This window comes from Panthera onca, chromosome X (assembly GCF_046562875.1).
Source record: "Panthera onca isolate mPanOnc1 chromosome X, mPanOnc1 haplotype 2, whole genome shotgun sequence".
In the NCBI taxonomy this organism is placed as follows: Eukaryota; Metazoa; Chordata; class Mammalia; order Carnivora; family Felidae; genus Panthera; species Panthera onca.
The window spans coordinates 55,161,184-55,182,600 of record NC_138357.1 but is presented as its reverse complement, the minus strand read 5'-3'; the positions used below and the strand labels follow the sequence as shown (position 1 = coordinate 55,182,600).

General features: G+C 38.9%; 1 pseudogene; it reads left to right on the top strand.

Moving 5' to 3' along the window:
* Positions 1-470: 470 nt before the first annotated feature.
* LOC145713755 (profilin-1 pseudogene) lies at positions 471-868 on the top strand (annotated as a pseudogene).
* Positions 869-21,417: the final 20,549 nt, after the last annotated feature.

Below are 21,417 nucleotides of genomic sequence, written 5' to 3'. Positions count from 1 at the left end.
AATTATTATCTCTTTATATGCAAACAGAAATATGAAGGCTTACCTTTAAAAGGTTACCATTTTATATGGTCCAAAAATATCTAACTAGAAAACAACCAACAGAAAATTAGAAAAATTAGAACATTTCATTGTGAATTTTTAGAGACATAAATGAGAGGTATACAATGTTCACAAATTAATATTTGTGACTTAATATTTAAATAAATTAACTATAAAATTAATTTATAAGTTAAATGTAATAACAGTCAAGTCCCGACAATTTTTCTCATGTGGAATTTGATGAGCTGATTGTAAAATTTGTATGGAAGAAGTGGTGGTACAAGGGCTGCTGCACAGCTAGCAGAGCCACAGTCTGGGTGGCATCATGTGCCCCTGAACTCTCCACATCACCCTATCTAACATCCCAAGGGCACCAACCCAGTGGTGATACCCTTAACCACTGTGCAGACAGTAGCCCCAGTAGCAGTGCCATGACAAGTTGGAGCACCTACATCAACAATTTCATGGCTGGTGAGACCTGTCAGGACATAGCCATTGTGAGCTGTAAGGACTTGCCCTCCATCTGGGCAGCAGTCTCCAGAAAAACCTTTGCCAACATCATGCCAGCAAAGGTTGGTGTTCTGGTTGGCAAAGGCCAATCAAGTATTTTTGTGAATGGATGGAATGTGGAGGCCAGAAATGTTCTGTTATCTGGGACTCACTTTTCAGGAATGGGAATTTACCATGGATGTTCATACCAAGAGCACTGGGGGGATCTTCCACTTTCAAAATCACTGTCACCACGACTGCCAAGACATTAGTCCTGCTGATGGGCAAAGAAGGTGTACACAGTGGTACGATCAACAAGAAATGTTATGCAAGGAGTTAAGATGGTCAGATAATAGGGGGACCTTATGTTCATCTTCTACCTTGAACACAGATAAATATCAAATCATTACGAACACTCAGTAAATCAATGTGAGGACTGAGAGAACAAACTGCATATCTAGAAGGAGAAAAACAACCACAATGTGGAAGGTAGGAACTTCAGAAAATTGATTTGGGGAAGAAGAGAATTGTGGGTGCTGCAGAGAGGAGGGAGCCTTGGTCATGGAGTGAGGAAAAAGAGAAATAGAGACAGAGTGACAGCAGCATGCAGGGTATTGCACAAGAAAAAAAGTCTTCCTCAAAATAATTGACTGGGAAAAAGAGAGGGCCTGATTACTGCAACTTTTTATGAGCAACAGAGCACAAAGTCTGAAGTTTTGGAAGTCTATGCTATAGCCAAGGTTGGGCCTGATGTGCATAATGGTGCTTCTGTAGGGAAAGAGGAAAGAGGCACAGGAATGGACAACATGGTCTGAAGATCCCATGTTGCATTGGGAGAGACAGTTGCCCTTCTTGGAGTGCATTTGGTAGAGGTGGCACTGCCTGTTACAGGAAAATAGAGATAGTGAGCACCATTGAGCAGCATGGTTAATTCACATACCAGAAGAGACACCTGTTGAAGGCAACTAATCTGGAAGCCAGCATTTGGCTGCACTTTACTATAAAATCTGAGCTCCTGCATGGCCATGAAACTGCTTTTCTGGGACAAACTGGCATCAGCCACAGTGTGGCATGACCGTCCCCCAGAGGATCAGTGCAAGTCCACCACACACCAGGTCTCTAAAATTTGGAATTTTGAAACCAAGCCATGCACATAAGATAAAACACAAGAGCACTGTACCACCAGGCAGACAGCTCAGACACAGACAGGGTGAAGATTGTGTTCTGACAGAAGCCTGAGACATAAGAGGGGAGATTGTTCACTCTACAGTGAGGGCTTCCTAAAAGGTGGCAGTGTGAACTCCCCTCTCCAGGGACAAGGGAATGTGGTGATGCCATCCCCACACCCACTGCAACCCATCAGCGTGGACAGACTTCAGTGAGCAACACAGTGCCCACAGTGAAGACAGGAGCAGCTTACACTAATGCATATCCCTCTGTACTCTGAAGATGCATCTTTACTAGGACAATTCAGCCTGAGAGCCAGACACCAGGCCCTTCCCCCAGAAGATCAGCACTAATCCACCATAAGCACCAACTCAGATAATGCTGTAAAGCTTCAACTGTAGGAGATATAGCCTTTTCTACCAAGCAGACCAAAGCACATATAGTTAAAATTCAGCACACACTGGACAAGGTCCAAACACTTCCAAATGTAGGCAAGGAGAAACTCTGCAGAGGACTGATCTGAGAGAAAGAGCAGTGAAAGCACAAATGGAGACTTCACACAGAATACACACACAAACACACACACACACACACACACACACACACACACAAATCTTGAAGTTCCAGTCTCTGGACAGCAAATGACATATTCTTAATATAGCCATTCCATTCAGAGCAGGAACATAAAAGGCATTCCTAACAGAGAAGACAGAAAACTAGACAAAATGTTAAGACAAATGAATTTATCCCAAAGGAAAGAACAAGAAGTCATGGCCAGAGATCTAGTCAGAACTGATATATGGAATATGCCTGATATATATTTAAAAAGATGGTAAGGTTACTACCTAGGTTTTAGCAAAGCAAAGCAGACACCAGGGAGTCCCTTACCACAGAGACAAAAGACCTAAATCTAGTGAAGCCAAAATAAAAAATACTATAGCCAAGATAAAGAATACTGTTATGTATCCTGGAAAGATGGCGGGATAGGAGGATGGTGGGCTCACCGTGCGTCCTGCTGATCACTTAGATTCCACCTACACCTGCCTAACTAACCCAGAAAACCACCAGAAGACTAGCAGAACTGAGTCTCTGGAGCCAAGCGCAGATGAGAGGCCCACAGAAGAGGGTAGGAAGGGCGGCAAGGTGGTGTGCCCTACACGGACTGGCAGGAGGGAGCCGGGGCAGAGGGCCAGCCCGCCAACCAAGCAGAGCCCCCAAGTCTGGCTTGCAAAAGCGGAGGGGCCAGACGGAGTGTGTTCTGACAGCGAGCTGGACTTGACATCTGGAAGGTTATAAGCTAACAGCTCTGCTCGGAGAACGGGAGGGCTGGAGGACAACAGGAGGGAGAGTTGTTGAGTCCCGGACAACAGAGCTCAGCTTGGTGGGGAACAAAGGCGCTCGCCAGTGCCATCTCCCTCGCCCTTCCCCCACCCAAAATCCCAAAGGGAACCAGTTCCTGCTAGGGAACTTGCTTGCTCGGCGCAAACACCCAACACTGTGCTTCTGCGGATCCATCCCTCTGGCGGCAGGTCTGACTCCCTCCAGGTGCCAGAGGGCCCCTCCCTAAGCGGATCTCCAAAGGAAAAGTGAGCTGAACCTGCCCCTCCCACCCTTGTGCACCTTGCCAATCCACCCCAGCACCCCTGTGCACCTTGCCAATCCACCCCAGCACCACAAGTCTGGCACTGTGCAAGTAGCCCATATGGGCCACACCACCCCACAGTGCATCTCGCCCCTAGGAGAGGGGAAGAGAAGGCACACACCAGTCTGACTGTGGCCCCAGCAGTGGGCCGGGGACAGACATCAGGTCTCACTGCAGCCACTCAAACCAACACATGTTATTCAAGACAGCACAGGGGAAGTGCCCCGCAGTTCTGCACCACTCCAGGGACTATCCAAAATGACTAAACGGAAGAATTCCCCTCAAAAAAATGTCCAAGAAATAACAACAGCTAATGAACTGATCAAAAATGATTTAAACAATATAACAGAGAGTGAATTTAGAATAATAGTCATAAAATTAATCGCTGGGCTTTAAAAAAGTATAAAACAGCAGAGAATCTATCGCTACAGAGATCAAGGGACAAAGGAACAACCAGGAGGAGCTTAAAAAATGCTATCAGTGAGCTGCAAAATAAAATGGAGACGACCGTGGCTCGGATTGAAGAGACAGAGGAGAGAATAGGTGAACTAGAAGATAAAATTATGGAAAAAGAAGCTGAGACAAAGAGAGATAAAAAAAAATCCAGGAGTATGAGGGGAAAATTAGAGAACTAACTGATGCACTAAAGAGAAATAATCTACACATAATTGGTATTCCAGAGGAGGAAGAGACAGGGAAAGGTGCTAAGGTGTACTAGAAGAAATTATGGCTGAGAACTTCCGGGATCTGGGGAAGGAAAAAGGCATTGAAATTCAAGAGGCACAGAGAACTCCCTTCAGACGTAACTTGAATCGATCTTCTGCACGACATATCATAGGGAAACTGGCAAAATACAAGGATAAAGAGAAAATTCTGAAAGCAGCTAGAGATAAATGTGCTCTAAGATAGAAAGGGAGAGCTATAACACTCGTGACCGATCTCTCTACTGAAACTTGGCAGGCCAGAAAGGCAAGGCAGGAGATCTTCAATGTGATGAAGAGAAAAAAATATGCAGCCGAGAATCCTCTACCCAGCAAGTCTGTCATTTAGAATAGGAGAGATAAAGGTCCTCTCAAACAAATACTGAAGGAATTCGTCACCAGTAAACCAGTCCTACAAGAGATCCTAAGAGGGATCCTGTGAGAAAAAAGTACCAGAGACATCGGTACAAGCATGAAAACTACGGACATCACAAAAACTCTAAACGCATATCTTTCTATAATAACACTGAATGTAAATGGACTAAATGTGCCAACCAAAAGACATAGGGTATCAGAATGGATAAAAAAAAAAAGACCATCTATTTGCTGTCTACAAGAGACTCATTTTAGACCTGAGGACACCTTCAGATTGAGAGTGAGGGGATGGAGAACTATTTATCATGGTACTGGAAGCCAAAAGAAAGCTGGAATAGCCATACTTATATCAGACAAACTAGACTTTAAATTAAAGGCTGTAACAAGAGATGAAGAAGGGCATTATATAATAATTACAGGGTCTCTCCATCAGGAAGAGCTAACAGTTATAAATGTCTATGCACCAAATACGGAAGCCCCCAAATATATAAAACAATTACTCACACACATAAGCAACCTTATTGATAAGAATGTGGTAATTGCAGGGACTTTAACACTCCACATACAGAAATGGATAGATCATCTAGATACACGGTCAATAAAGAAACAAGGGCCCTGAATGATACATTGGATCAGATGGACTTGACGGATATACATAGAACTCTGCATCCCAAAGCAACAGAATATACTTTCTTCTCGAGTGCACATGGAACATTCTCCAAGATAGATCACATACTGGGTCACAAAACAGCCCTTCATAAGTTTACAAGAATTGAAATTATACCATGCATACTTTCAGACCACAATGCTATGAAGCTTGAAATCAACCACAGGAAAAAGTCTGGAAAACCTCCAAAAGCATGGAGGTTAAAGAACACCCTACTAAAGAATGAGTGGGTCAACCAGGCCATTAGAGAAGAAATTTAAAAATATATGGAAACAAACGAAAATGAAAATACAACAATCCAAACGCTTTGGGATGCAGCGAAGGCAGTCCTGAGAGGAAAATACATTGCAATCCAGGCCTATCTCAAGAAACAAGAAAAATCCCAAATACAAAATCTAACAGCAAACCTAAAGGAAATAGAAGCAGAACAGCAAAGACAGCCTAAACCCAGCAGAAGAAGAGAAATAATAAAGATCAGAACAGAAGTAAACAATATAGAATCTAAAAAAAACTGTATAGCAGATCAAGAGTTCGTTTTTTGAAAAAATAAACAAAATTGACAAACTTCTAGCCAGGCTTCTCAAAAAGAAAAGGGAGATGACGCAAATAGATAAAATCATGAATGAAAATGCAATTATGACAACCAATCCCTCAGAGATACAAGCAATTATCAGGGAATACTATGAAAATTTATATGCGAACTAACTGGACAACCTGGAAGAAATGGACAAATTCCTAAACACCCACACGCTTCCAAAACTCAATCAGGAGGAAATAGAAAGCTTGAACAAACCCATAACCAGCGAAGAAATTGAATCAGTCATCAAAAATCTCCCAACAAATAAGAGTCCAGGACCAGATGGCTTCCCAGGGGAGTTCTACCAGACGTTTAAAGCAGAGATAATACCTATCCTTCTCAAGCTATTCCAAGAAATAGAAAGGGAAGGAAAACTTCCAGACTCATTCTATGAAGCCAGTATTACTTTGATTCCTAAACCAGACAGAGACCCAGTAAAAAAAGAGAACTACAGGCCTATATCCCTGATGAATATGGATGCAAAAATTCTCAATAAGATACTAGCAAATCGAATTCAACAGCATATAAAAAGAATTATTCACCATGATCAAGTGGGATTCATTTCTGGGATGCAGGGCTGGTTCAACATTCGCAAATCAATCAACGTGATACATCACATTAATAAAAGAAAAGATAAGAACCATATGATCCTGTCAATCGATGCAGAAAAGGCCTTTGACAAAATCCAGCACCCTTTCTTAATAAAAACCCTTGAGAAAGTCGGGATAGAAGGAACATACTTAAAGATCATAAAAGCCATGTATGAAAAGCCCACAGCTAACATCATCCTCAATGGGGAAAAACTGAGAGCTTTTTCCCTGAGATCAGGAACACGACAGGGATGCCCACTGTCACCGCTGTTGTTTAACATAGTGCTGGAAGTTCTAGCATCAGCAATCAGACAACAAAAGGAAATCAAAGGCATCAAAATTGGCAAAGATGAAGTCAAGCTGTCGCTTTTTGCAGATGACATGGTATTATACATGGAAAATCTGATAGACTCCACCAAAAGTCTACTAGAACTGATACATGACTTAAGCAAAGTTGCAGGGTACAAAATCAATGTACAGAAATCAGTTGCATTCTTATACACTAATATTGAAGCAACAGAAAGACAAATAAAGACACTGATCCCATTCACAATTGCACCAAGAAGCATAAAATACCTAGGAATAAATCTAACCAAAGATGTAAAAGATCTGTATGCTGAAAACTATAGAAAGCTTATGAAGGAAATTGAAGAAGATACAAATAAATGGAAAAACATTCCATGCTCATGGATTGGAAGAATAAATATTGTCGAAATGTCAATACTACCCAAAGCTATCTACACATTCAATGCAATCCCAATCAAAGTTGCACCAGCATTCTTCTTGAAACTAGAACAAGCAATCCTAAAATTCATATGGAACCACAAAAGGCCCCGAATAGCCAAAGTAATTTTGAAGAAGAAGACCAAAGCAGGAGGCATCACAATCCCAGACTTTAGCCTACTTCAAAGCTGTCATCATCAAGACAGCATGGTATTGGCACAAAAACAGACACATATACCAGTGGAATAGAATAGAAACCCCAGAACTAGACCCACAAACGTATGGCCAACTAATCTTTGACAAAGCAGGAAAGAATATCCAATGGAAAAAAGACAGTCTCTTTAACAAATGGTGCTGGGAGAACTGGACAGCAACATGCAGAATGTTGAAACTGGACCACTTTCTCACACCATTCACAAAAATAAACTCAAAATGGATAAAGGACCTGAATGTAAGACAGGAGACCATCAAAATCCCAGAGGGGAGAGCAGGAAAAGACCTCTCTGACCTCAGCCGTAGCAATTTCTTAGTTGACACATCCCCAAAGGTAAGGGAATTAAAAGCAAAAATGAATTACTGGGACCTTATGAAGATAAAATCTTCTGCACAGCAAAGGAAACGACCAACCAAGCTAAAAGGCAACCAACGGAATGGGAAAAGATATTTGCAAATGACATATTGGACAAAGGGCTAGTATCCAAAATCCATAAAGAGCTCACCAAACTCCACACCCGAAAAACAAATAACCCAGTGAAGAAATGGGCAGAAAACATGAATAGACACTTCTCTAAAGAAGACATCCGGATGGCCAACAGGCACATGAAAAGATGCTCAACGTCGCTCCTCATCAGGGAAATACAAATTCAAACCACACTCAGATATCACCTCACGCCAGTCAGAGTGGCCAAAATGAACAAATCAGGAGAGTATAGATGCTGGAGAGGATGTGGAGAAACAGGAACCCTCTTGCACTGTTGTTGGGAATGAAAATTGGTGCAACCACTCTGGAAAACAGTGTGGAGGTTCCTCAAAAAATTAAAAATAGACCTACCCCATGATCCAGCAATAGCAGTGCTAAGAATTTACCCAAGGGATACAGGAGTACTGATGCGGAGGGGCACTTGTACCCCAATGTTTATAGCAGCACTCTCAACAATAGCCAAATTATGGAAAAAGCCTAAATGTCCATCAACTGATGAATGGATAAAGAAATTGTGGTTTATATACACAATGGAGTACTACGTGGCAATGAGAAAGCATGAAATATGGTCCCTTGTAGCAACGTTAAATTCTTTAACTTACAAGGGTAACAAATTAGTTCCACACCAGATCTTTCTAAAGACTAGGCAGGCCAGAAGGGAGTTACACGATATATTCAACATGCTGAATGGGAAAAATATGCAGCCAAGATTACTCTATCCAGTATAGAAGGATAGATAAAGAGTTTCCCAGACAACACTAAAGGATTTCGTGAACACTAAACCAACCTTGCAAGAAATATTAAAAGAGACTTTGAATGGGAAAGAAAAACCAAAAGCAACAAAGACTGGAAAGGAATAGGAAACATATCCAGAAACACTAAATTTACAGGTATTCCAATGACAGTAAATACATATCTATCAATAATCACTCTGAATAAAAATGGACTAAATGTTCCAATTAAAAGACATAGGTTATCAGAATGGATGAAAGAAAAAAAACAAAACAAAACACATCTATATTCTGCCTATAAGAGACTCATTTGAGACCTAAAGACACCTGCAGATTGAAAGTGAGGGGATGGGGAAAATTTTAATATGCTAATTCATAGGTAAAGAAAGCTGGAGTAGCCATACTTATATAAGACAAACTGGATTTTAAACCAAAACTGTAGGGGTGCCTGGGTGGCTCAGTCAGTTGAGTTTCTGACTTCAGCTCGAGTCATGATCTCATGGTTCGTGAGTTTGAGCCCCACATCGGGCTCTGTGCTGACAGCTTGGAGACTGGAGCCTGCTTCGGATCCTGTGTCTCCCTATATCTCTGTCCCTCCCTTGTTCGTGAGCACGCTCTCTCTCTCTCTCTCTCTCTCTTTCTCTTCAGAAATAAATAAACATGAAACCAAAACTGTAACAAGAGATGAAGAAGGGCACTGTATCATTATTAAGGGATCTATCCAACAACAACAAAAAATCCAACAATTGTAAATATTTATGCCCACCAACTTGAGAACACACAAATATATATGTCAATTAATCACAAACATAAAAAACTTATTTATAATAATACAGTAATAGTAGGGGTCTTTAACACCCCACTTACAGCAAAGGACAGTTCATCTAAGAAGAAAATCAATAGGGAAACCATGGCTTTGAATGGCACAGTGACCAGATGGACTTAACAGACATATAAAAACCACCTCATCTTAAAGCAGCAGAATATTCATTCTTTTAGAGTGCACATGGAGCATTCTGCAGAATATATCACAAATTGTGCCAAAAATCCGGCCTCAAAATGGATAAAAAATTGAGATCATGCCATGTAAGTTTTCATACACAATGCTAATGAAACGTGAGGTCAGCCACAAGAAAAAATTTGGAAAGCCCTCAAATACATGGAAGTCAAAGAACATCATACTAAAAAATGGATGAGTCAACCGAGAAAGTAAGGAAGAAATTAAAAAAAAAGTACGTGGAAGCAAATTAATATGAAAATATGGGAGTCCAAAACGTTTGGGATGCAGCAAGGGCAGTCGTAAGAGGGAAGTATATAACAATACGACACTACTTCAAGAAGCAAGAAAAGTCTTAGATACAAAACCTAACCTTACACCAAAGTAACTATAACAGGAACAGCAAATGAAGCCCCAAACCAGCAGAAGGGAAATTACAAAGATTAGAGCAGAAATAAATGATATAGAAACAAAAAGAAAAAACAGTAGAATAGACCAATGAAACTGAGAGCTGGTTCTTTGAAAAATTAACAAAATTGATAAACCCCTAGACAGATCTTGAGAGAGAGAGAGAGAGAGAGAGAGAGAGAGAGACGAGTAAATAAAATCATTAATGGGAGAAGAATGATCACAACCTACACCAGAGAAATAAAAACAATTATAAGAGAATATTATTCAAAATTATATGCCAACAAACTGGGCAATCTGGAATAAATGGATAAATTCCTAGAAACATACAAACTACCAAAACTGAAACAGGAATAAATAGAAAACTTGAACAGACACATAACCAGCAAAAAATTGAATCAGTAATCAAAAATCTCCCAACAAATACGAGTCCAGCGCCATAGGATTTCACAGGGGAGTTTTACCAGACATTTAAAGAAGAGTTAATACCTATTCATCCCAAACTGTTCCAAAAATAAAAATGGAAGAAACGTTTCTAAGCTCATTCTATGAGGTCAGCATTAGGTTGATGCTGAGACCAACGACCCCACTAAAAAGGAGAATTAAAGACAAATATCCTTCATGAACATTGAAGAAAAAAATTATCAACAAGGTACTAGTAAGTTGAACCCAACAGTACATTAAAATAATGCATTCACCATGAGCAATTGATATTTATTCCTGTGTTGCAGGGCTGGTTCAATATTCACAAATCAAGGTGATATACAACATTAAAAAAAAGGATAACAAACATGATCCTGTAAATAAATGCAGAAAAAGCATTTGACAAAATACAGCATCCATTCTTGGTAAAAACCCTCAACAAAGTAGGAATAGAAGGAGCATACTTCAACATCATAATGGCCATGTGCAAAAGACCCACAGCTGATATCATCTTCAATGGAGAATAACTGAGAGATTTTCTTCTACAGTCGATAACAACAAAGGGACATTGATTCTTACCATTTTTATTTAATATAGTACTGGAAACTCTAGCCTCAGCAATCAAACAACAAAAAAATAATAAAAAGCATCTAAATCAGCAAGGAAGAAGTGAGACTTACACTATTCATAGAAAACATGAAATTCTATGTATAAAACCTGAAAGACTGCACCAAAAATTACTAAAACTAATATAAGAACTCAGCAAAGTTTCAGTATATAAAATCAATGTACAGAAATCTGTTGAATTTCTGTATACAAATAATGAAGCAGTGGAAAGAGAAATCGAAGAATTAATCCCATTTAGAAATGTATCAAAATTCATAAGATAACTAGGAATAAACAGAATTAAAGAGGTAAAAGATATGTATTCTGAAAACTATACAATACTTATGAAAGTATTTGAAGGTGACACAAAAAATAAGAAAAATATTTAATACTCCTGGATTGAGAGAATAAATATTTTCAAAATATCTATACTACCCAAAGCAATCCACACATTTAATACAATCCCTATCAAAGTACCACCAGTATTTTTTACAGGGATAGAACAAACAATCCTAAAATTTGTATGGAACAACAAATACCCTTAATAGACAAAGGAAACTTGAAAAAGAAAAGCAAAGCTGGAGGCATCACAATTCTGGACTTCCAGTTATATTACAAAGGTGGAGAGATCAAAACAGTATGGTACTGGCAAAATAACAGGCACATAGATCAATGGAACAAAATAGAAAACCCATAAATGGACCCAAAACTATATGGTCAACTAATCTTCAGCAAAGCAGGAAAGAATAGCCAATGGAAAAAAATACAGTTTCTTCAACAAATGGTGCTGGGAAAACTGAACAGCGACATGTAGAATAATAGAACTGGACCACTTTCTTACACCATACAAAAAAATACATTCAAAATGGATGAAAATCTTAAATGTGATAAAGGAAACCATCAAATCCTAGAGGAAAACACCAGAAACCATCTCTTTGACCTTGGCTGCTGCAACTTATTACTAGAAATGTCTCCAGAAGGCAAGGGAACCAAATCAAAATTGAACTATTGGGACTCCATAAAGATAAGTATTTCTGCACAGTGAAGGAAACAATCAATGAAACCAAAAGACAACCTACAGTATTGGAGAAGATATTTGTAAATGATATATGTGGTAAATGGTTAGTATCCAAAATTCATAAAGAACTTATCAAACTCAACACCCCAAAAACAAATAATCCAGTGAAGAAATGGGCAGAAGATATGAACAGACATTTTTCCAAGGAAGTCATACAGATGGCTAACAGACACATGAAAAGATACTCAATATCACTCAACATCAGGGAAATGCAAATCAAAACTACAGTGAGATATCACCTCACACCTGTCAGAATGGCTAATATTAACCTGGCAGGAAACCGCAAATGTTGATGAGGAGGCAGAGAAAGAGGAACCTGGTTACACTGCATGTCAGAATGCAAACTGGTGCAGCCACTCTGGAAAACAGGATGGAGGTTTCAAAAAAGGTAGAGATAGAACTACCCTATAACCTAGCAATTGCACTATTAGGACTTTACCCAACAATACAAAAAAAATGGTGTTAAGAGATACAGACACCCCGATGTTTATAAGAGCATTAGCCAAATAGCCAATAGCCAAATTATGGAAAGTTCCCAAATGTTGTGCATCGATTGATAAATGGATAAATAAATGTGATATATTGGGGCAACTGGGTGGCTCAGTCTTGTAAGCATCTGACTTCGGCTTAGATCATTATCTCATGGTTCATGAGTTCAGCCCTGCATTGGGTGAGCTCAAGGCCCGCTTCAAGTGAGCATGAGCTCTGCTTCAGTGAGTCCTGCTTCTCAATCTCTCCCTCCTCTCTCTCTACCCCTCATTCACTTGTGACCTCTCTCTTTAATATATATATAGGAATTTATATATATATATATATAAAATATAAATGTAATAAATAAATGTAAATTTATTTATTTATAATAAATTTATTTATAATAAATGTAAATTTATAAATGTAAAAATATAAATTTTATATATATATAAAATGTAAATATATATATATACATATCACATAAAAATGTGATATGTATATACATAGACATATATATACATATATATGTATATACATATATACATATATATACATATATACATATATAAACATATATATACATATATATACATATATACGTATATAAACATATATATACATATATATACATATATATGTATATATATATGTATATATATGTATATATACATATATATACATATCACATTTTTTGAAGTGGGTGGAGCTAAAGAAAGTGTATTATACTAAGCAAAATGATTCAGTCAGAGAAAGAAAAATACCATATTATTTCACTCATGTTTAGAATTTAAGAAACAAAACAGATGAACATAGGTGAAGGGACAAAATACAAAAAAGGGGGTGGGGGAAGCAAACCATAAGAGACTATTAAGTATAAAGAAAAACCTGAGAGTTGATGGACAGGAATGGGTGCTTAATGGGCTACATGGGTGATGGGTATTAAGGAGGGCACTTGACAATATGACTGTAACTAGGTATTATATGTAAGGGATGGGTCAATAAATTCTATATCAGAAACCAATTTTACCATATATGTTAACTAATAGAATTTAGAAAAAAATTAAAATTAAAAAAAGAAATAATGTTTTGAAACTTCTCCCATGTATGGGGTCCCATTGCTGACCTCATCTCTCCCTTTCCCCCACCTCTCCCTACTGCTTTGTGCCCTTCTTCCTATACATACACACAATTTTTGTTTTGGGAGCCATCACCCCACACCCTCTATTGCTGCCAAAACCACAAGGACTGGGGTTGGGGCTGGATGGTTGTACCCCTCCCCATCCCCTTCCTGATGTGTGGTTAGAAAAAAAAATATGTTTTTGGGGTTCTTTCTCAGAATAAAAAAGATTCTACTAATAGCAACAACAAATTTTGGAAATTCAAAGGAAAATAATAGTCTGGATAATGTTGAAAAAGAATATGATAGGACAAATAAAATTTTTCAGATATCAAGGCTATATACACTTGTAAACAAGACTATTATAAAGTTGAGATAATTAAAATGGTGAGTTCAGTATTGGGCCCAATAGATTAATAGAGCAGATTATAACATCCAGACAGTTTGTTTCATATGCTGATGGAATGACACTTGATTTATGGACAGAAGTTCCACTGGTGTAAAGATATGATAAGATATTTTTACCTATTTATTTATCATTTATGTTTATTAAACAAGTGGTGCTAGAACAATATACATGTGGAAAAATAAATACTCAGCATACACCATGCCTAAATCACAATTCTAAGTAAATAAAATACCTATGTTTGTAAGGAAAAACAGCAGAGCTTTTTTAAAAAAAAAAACAATGCCATAGAATATCTTTATAGCAACAAAGGAGAATTAAATAAAATATAATAAAACTCAAAAACATTAAAGAACATCAAAGGAGCATTAAAATGTAAGCCAGAGTGGTAGTAGATATACAAAGTGCATATAACTAACAATGGATAAGTACTTAGAATATATAACAAACCCTTAGAAATAATAAAAAAATAAACAATGCCAGTTAAAAAAATAATCAATCCATTTTGAATTTATTTTGTTGTATGGTGTAAGAAAGTGGCCCAGTTTCTTTCTTTTGCACATCGGTGTCCAGTTTTCCCAACACCATTTGTTGAAGATACTTTTTACCATTGGAAATTATTTCTGGGTTTTCTGTCTTGTTCTATTGATCCATGTGTCTATTTTGTGCGAATACCATACTGTTTTGATCACTACAGTTTTGTAATATAGCTTGAATTCTGGAATTTTGATGCTTCCAGCTTTGCTTTTCTTTTTCTTTTTTTTTCTTTTTTATTCAATATATGAAATTTATTCTCAAATTGGTTTCCATACAACACCCAGTGCTCATCCCAAAAGGTGCCCTCCTCAATAGCCATCATGTACCCTCAATTCTATTTCATTGGTCTATGTGTCTGTTTTTGTGCCAATACCATGCTGTCTTGATGATTACAGCTTTGTTGTAGAGGCTAAAGTCTTGGATTGTGATGCCTCCTGCTTTGGTCTTCTTCTTCAAAATTACTTTGGCTATTCGGGGCCTTTTGTGGTTCCATATGAATTTTAGGATTGCTTGTTCTAGTTTCTAGAAGAATGTTGGTGCAATTTTGATTGGGATTGCATTGAATGTGTAGATAGCTTTGGGTAGTATTGACATTTCGACAATATTTATTCTTCCAATCCATGAGCAGGGAATGTCTTTCCATTTCTTTATATCTTCTTCAATTACCTTCATAAGCTTTCTATAGTTTTCAGCATACAGATCTTTTACATCTTTGGTTAGACTTATTCCCAGGTATTTTATGCTTCTTGGTGCAATTGTGAATGAGATCAGTTTCTTTATTTGTCTTTCTGTTGCTTCATTGTTAGTGTATAAGAATGCAACTGATTTCTGTACATTGATTTTGTATCCTGCAACTTTGCTGAATTCATGTATCAGTTCTAGCAGACTTTTGGGGGAGTCTATCAGATTTTTCATGTATAGTATCATGGCATCTGCAAAAAGTGAAAGCTTGACTTCATCTTTGCCAATTTTGATGCCTTTGATTTCCTTTTGTTGTCTGATTGCTGATGCTAGAACTTCCAACACTATTGTAAACAACAGCGGTGAGAGTGGGCATCCCTGTCCTGTTCCTGATCTCAGGGGAAAAGCTCTCAGTTTTTCCCCATTGAGGATGATGTTAGCTGTGGGCTTTTCATACATGGCTTTTATGATCTTTAAGTATGTTCTTTCTCTCCCGACTTTCTCAAGGGTTTTTATTAAGAAAGGGTGCTGGATTTTGTCAAAGGCCTTTTCTGCATCGATTGACAGGATCATATGGTTCTTATCTTTTCTTTTATTCATGTGATGTGTCACGTTGATTGATTTGCGAATGTTGAACCAGCCCTGCATCCCAGAAATGAATCCCACTTGATCATGGTGAATAATTCTTTTTATATGCTGTTGAATTCGATTTGCTAGTATCTTACTGAGAATTTTTGCATCCATATTCATCAGGGATATAGGCCTGTAGTTCTCTTTCTTTACTGGGTCTCTGTCTGGTTTGGGAATCAAAGTAATACTGGCTTCATAGAATGAGTCTGGAAGTTTTCCTTCCCTTTCTATTTCTTGGAATAGCTTGAGAAGGATAGGTATTATCTCTGCTTTAAACGTCCGGTAGAACTCCCCTGGGAAGCCATCTGGTCCTGGACTCTTATTTGTTGGGAGATTTTTGATAACCGATTCAATTTCTTCGCTGGTTATGGGTCTGTTCAAGCTTTCTATTTCCTCCTGATTGAGTTTTGGAAGGGTGTGGGTGTTTAGGAATTTGTCCATTTCTTCCAGGTTGTCCAATTTGTTGGCATATAATTTTTCATAGTATTCCTTGATAATTGTTTGTATCTCTGAGAGATTGTAATAATTCCATTTTCATTCATGATTTTATCTATTTGGGTCATCTCCCTTTTCTTTTTGAGAAGCCTGGCTAGAGGTTTGTCAATTTTGTTTATTTTTTCAAAAGACCAACTCTTGGTTTCGTTGATCTGCTCTACAGTTTTTTTTTTAGATTCTATATTGTTTATTTCTGCTCTGATCTTTATTATTTCTCTTCTTCTGCTGGGTTTAGGCTGCCTTTGCTGTTCTGCTTCTATTTCCTTTAGGTGTGCTGTTAGATTTTGTATTTGGGATTTTTTTGTTTCTTGACATAGGCCTGGATTGCAATGTATTTTCCTCTCAGGACTGCCTTCGCTGAGTCCCAAAGCGTTTGGATTGTTGTATTTTCATTTTCGTTTGTTTCCATATATTTTTTAATTTCTTCTCTAATTGCCTGGTTGACCCATTCATTCTTTAGTAGGGTGTTCTTTAACCTCCATGCTTTTGGAGGTTTTCCAGACTTTTTCCTGGGGTTGATTTCAAGCTTCATAGCATTGTGGTCTGAAAGTATGCATGGTATAATTTCAATTCTTGTATACTTATGAAAGGCTGTTTTGTGACCCAGTATGTGATCTATCTTGGAGAATGTTCCATGTGCACTCGAGAAGAAAGTATATTCTGTTGCTTTGGGATGCAGAGTTTTAAATATATCTGTCAAGTCCATCTGATCCAATGTATCATTCAGGGCCCTTGTTTCTTTATTGACCATGCGTCTAGATGATCTATCCATTTCTGTAAGTGGAGTGTTAAAGTCCCCTGCAACTACCACATTCTTATCAATTAGGTTGCTTATGTGTGTGAGTAATTGTTTTATATATTTGGGGGCTCCGGTATTCTGCGCGTAGACATTTATAACTGTTAGCTCTTCCTGATGGATAGACCCTGTGATTATTATATAATGCCCTTCTTCATCTCTTGTTACAGCCTTTAATTTAAAGTCTAGTTTGTCTGATATAAGTATGGCTACTCCAGCTTTCTTTTGGCTTCCAGTAGCATGATAAATCGTTCTCCATCCCCTCACCCTCAATCTGAAGGTGTCCTCAGGTCTAAAATGAGTCTCTTGTAGACAGCAAATAGATGGGTCTTGTTTTTTTTTATCCATTCTGATACCCTATGTCTTTTGGTTGGTGCATTTAGTCCATTTACATTCAGTGTTATTATAGAAAGATACGGGTTTAGAGTCATTGTGATGTCTGTATGTTTTATGCTTGTAGCAATGTCTCTGGTATTTTGTCTCACAGGATTCCCCTTAGGATGTCTTGTAGGGCTGGTTTAGTGGTGACGAATTCCTTCAGTTTTTGTTTGTTTGGGAAGACCTTTATCTCTCCTTCTATTCTAAATGACAGACTTGCTGGATAAAGGATTCTCGGCTGCATATTTTTTCTGTTCAGCACATTGAAGATCTCCTGCCATGCCTTTCTGGCCTGCCAAGTTTCAAAAGAGAGATCAGTCACGAGTCTTATAGGTCTCCCTTTATATGTTAGGGCACGTTTATTCCTTGCTGCTTTCAGAATTTTCTCTTTATCCTTGTATTTTGCCAGTTTCACTATGATATGTCATGCAGAAGATCGATTCATGTTACAACTGAAGGGAGTTCTCTGTGCCTCTTGGATTTCAATGCCTTTTTCCTTCCCCAGTTCAGGGAAGATCTCAGGTATTATTTCTTCAAGTACACCTTCAGCACCTTTCCCTCTCTCTTCCTCCTCTGGGATACCAATTATGTGTATATTATTTCTTTTTATTGTATCACTTAGTTCTCTAATTTTCCCCTCATACTCCTGGATTTTTTTATGTCTCTTTTTCTCAGCTTCCTCTTTTTCCATAATTTTATCTTCTAGTTCACCTATTCTGTCCTCTGCCTCTTCAATCCGAGCCGTGGACGTTTCCATTTTGTTTTGCATTTCGTTTAAAGCGTTTTTCAGCTCCTCCTGACTGTTCCTTAATCCCTTGATCTCTGTAGCAAGAGATTCTCTGCTGTCCTCTATACTGTTTTCAAGCCCAGCGATTAATTTTATGACTATTATTCTAAATTCACTTTCTGTTATATTATTTAAATCCTTTTTGATTAGGTCATTGTCTGTTGTTATTTCCTGGAGATTCTTTTGAGGAGAATTCTTCCGTTTGGTCATTTTGGATAGTCCCTGGAGTGTTGCGGACCTGCAGGGCACTTCCCCTGTGCTGTGGTGTATAACTGGAGTTGGTGGGCGGGGCCACAGTCAGACCTGATGTCTGCCTGCAGCCCACCGCTGGGGCCAGAGTCAGACCGGTGTGTGCCTTCTCTTCCCCTCTCCTAGGGGCGGGATTCACTGTGGGGTTGTGTGGCCCGTCTGGGCTACTTGCACACTGCCAGGCTTGTGGTGCTGGGGATCTGGTGTATTAGCTGGGGTGGGTAGGCAAGGTGCACGGGGGCTGGAGGGGCAGGCTTAGCTCGCTTCTCCTTAGGTGATCCACTTCAGGAGGGGCCCTGTGGCAACAGGAGGGAGTCAGACCCGCTGCTGGAGGGGTGGCTTGTAAGAAGCACAGTGTTGGGTGTTTGCGCAGAGCAAGCAAGTTCCCTGGCAGGACCTGGTTCCCTTTGGGATTTTGGATGGGGATGGGCAAGGGAGATGGCACTGGCTAGTGCCTTTGTTCCCCACCAAACTGAGCTCTGTCGTCTGGGGGCTCAGCAACTCTCCCTCCCTTTGTCCTCGAGCCTTCCTGCTTTCCGAGCAGAGCTGTTAACTTATGACCTCCAAGATGTTAAGTCACTCTTGCTGTCGGGACACACTGGGTCTGGCCCCTCTGCTTTTGCAAGCCAGACTCCGGGCTCTGCTTGGCTGGCGGGCTGCCCCTCAGCCCCGCCTCCCTCCTGCCAGTCAGTGGAGCGCGCTCCGCCTCTCTGCCCTTCCTACCCTCTTCTGTGGGCCTCTGGTCTGCGCTTGGCTCTGGAGACTCTGTTCTGCTAATCCTCTGGTGGTTTTCTGGGTTATTTAGGCAGGAGTAGGTGGAATCTACGTGATCAGCAAGACGCGCGGTGAGCCCAGTGTCCTCTTATGCCACCATCTTCCTAGACTCAAGAGCTGCTTTTGTTTTTCAAGATACCTTTGGCTGTTCAGTGTATTTGTTGTTCCATACAAATTTTAGCATTGTTTGAAAATACTGGTGTTATTTTGATAAGGATTGCATTAAAAGCATATATTGTTTGGGTAGTATATACACTTTAATAATATTTGTTTTCCAATCCATGAGCATTGAATGTTTTTCCATTTCTTTTCATCATATTCCATTTTTTTCATCAGTGTTTCAAAGTTTTCAGAGTACATTTTTTTCACCTGTATGGCTATTTTTATTCCTAGGTATCTTATTATTTTTGGTCCAGTTATAAATGGGATTTATTCCTTAATTTTTCTTTCTGCTGCTTCATTATTTGTGTATAGAAATGCAACAATGTTCTGTATATTGATTTTGTATCCTGTAACGTTATTGTATTTGTTAGTCAGTTCTAGCCATTTTATGGTAAAGTCTTTCAGACTTTCTATATGCAGTATCATGTCTTCTGCAAATAGTGAAAATTTCACTTTTTTCTCACCAATTTTGATGACTTTTAATTTCTTTTTGTTGGCTAAGACTACCAATAGTATGTTGAATATGAGTGGTGTGAGTGGACATGTCCAATATCAAAGAGGTTACTGCCTGTGTTCTCCTCTAGTATTGGTTTCAGATTTCAGGTCTCACAGTTAGGTCTTTAATCCATTTGAATTTATTTTTGTTTTCACAAATAATTATAATCATGTTTATCTCTAAGGGACATAGAGAAGTTTGTCACAAAGAAAGTGCTTTATTTCTTGACATGAGTGAGGTTACAAGATGTTTGCTTTGTAATAAAATGTTAACTATACAAATATTTTATGCAGTTTCTTTATATATGTTATAATTCACAATAAAAGTGTTAAAACCAAATAAAAACAAACAAAAAAAAACATTCTTGTATAATGTACTACTCACATTTATTCTAGTCAATACTCTTTCAAAATATCTATGGGACTTTTATTTTTCTAAAACCCCAAATAATTTTAAAAAATGGGATAGATAATACACTAGTTGAAAATATAATATAAGTCTTGGGTGAAAATAGTTAGCTCCATTCCTATAGATAATATTTTAGAACATACAATGGAAGAGTGCCTGACTGGCTCAGTTAAGCATCCCACTCATGATTTCAGCTCAGGTCATGATCTCATCATCTTGAAATTGAACTCTGCTATGGGCTCTGTGCTAAGCATGGGGCCTGCTTAAGATTCTGTCCCTCCTTCTCTCTCTGCCCCTCCCCAACTGAAGTTTGCTCTAAATAAATAAATAAATAAATATCATACAGTGGAGGAGTAAAGATGGCAGAGTAGTAGGGAGACCCTGAGCTTGCCTTGGTCCTCAAACACAGACAGATCAATCTTAAATAATTTTGAACAACTAGGAAATCTATCTAAGGATTAAGAAAATAATGTGCACAATTGGAGGAAGAGAACAGACAGATGTGACGTTCAGAGCCACAAATTGGGAGAGAGAAAAGCTGCAGTGCCAAGGAAGGAGGGGAACCCTCTTCAAACAGAGTGGTCAGAAAGAGAGGGTGGGGGACAGTGGTGTTTAGGGTTTGCGAAAGACTCTGTGGTGTGGGGATCTCCTGGGTTGTACTGGAAGAGATCACTCTCCTTCCTGGAGTACATTTTGAAGAGGATATTTGCCTTTCCAAAGACAAAAAAGGCCCACTTTGAACAATTGAGCAGCTAGCTGTTCAACAATAGGAAACAGAGGCTCGCACAGAGGGCAGATAACCTGGTTGCAGCTTTTTACTGTGTGCCACAATAGACTTCAGCCTCTGTGTACGTGTTCTTTGAGTGCTTTTCTGTGACATAACAGTGCCGGCCTCACTGAAAGTCTCTCCACCAGAAGAGGGGAACAGGTCTGAGTTTTGGCAGAGCACTTTAAGATTTGGAGTTTGCATCCCAGCCACCAGCCAGAGATAAAACATAGGAAAACTGAGGCACTGGGTGTGCCGACTGCCAGGAAAAGACAGGTTAAGGACAGATATATGATGAAAGCCTGGGACATTTCTGTGAGGACCTCCTGAACAGCAATATCTGGGAGTCCT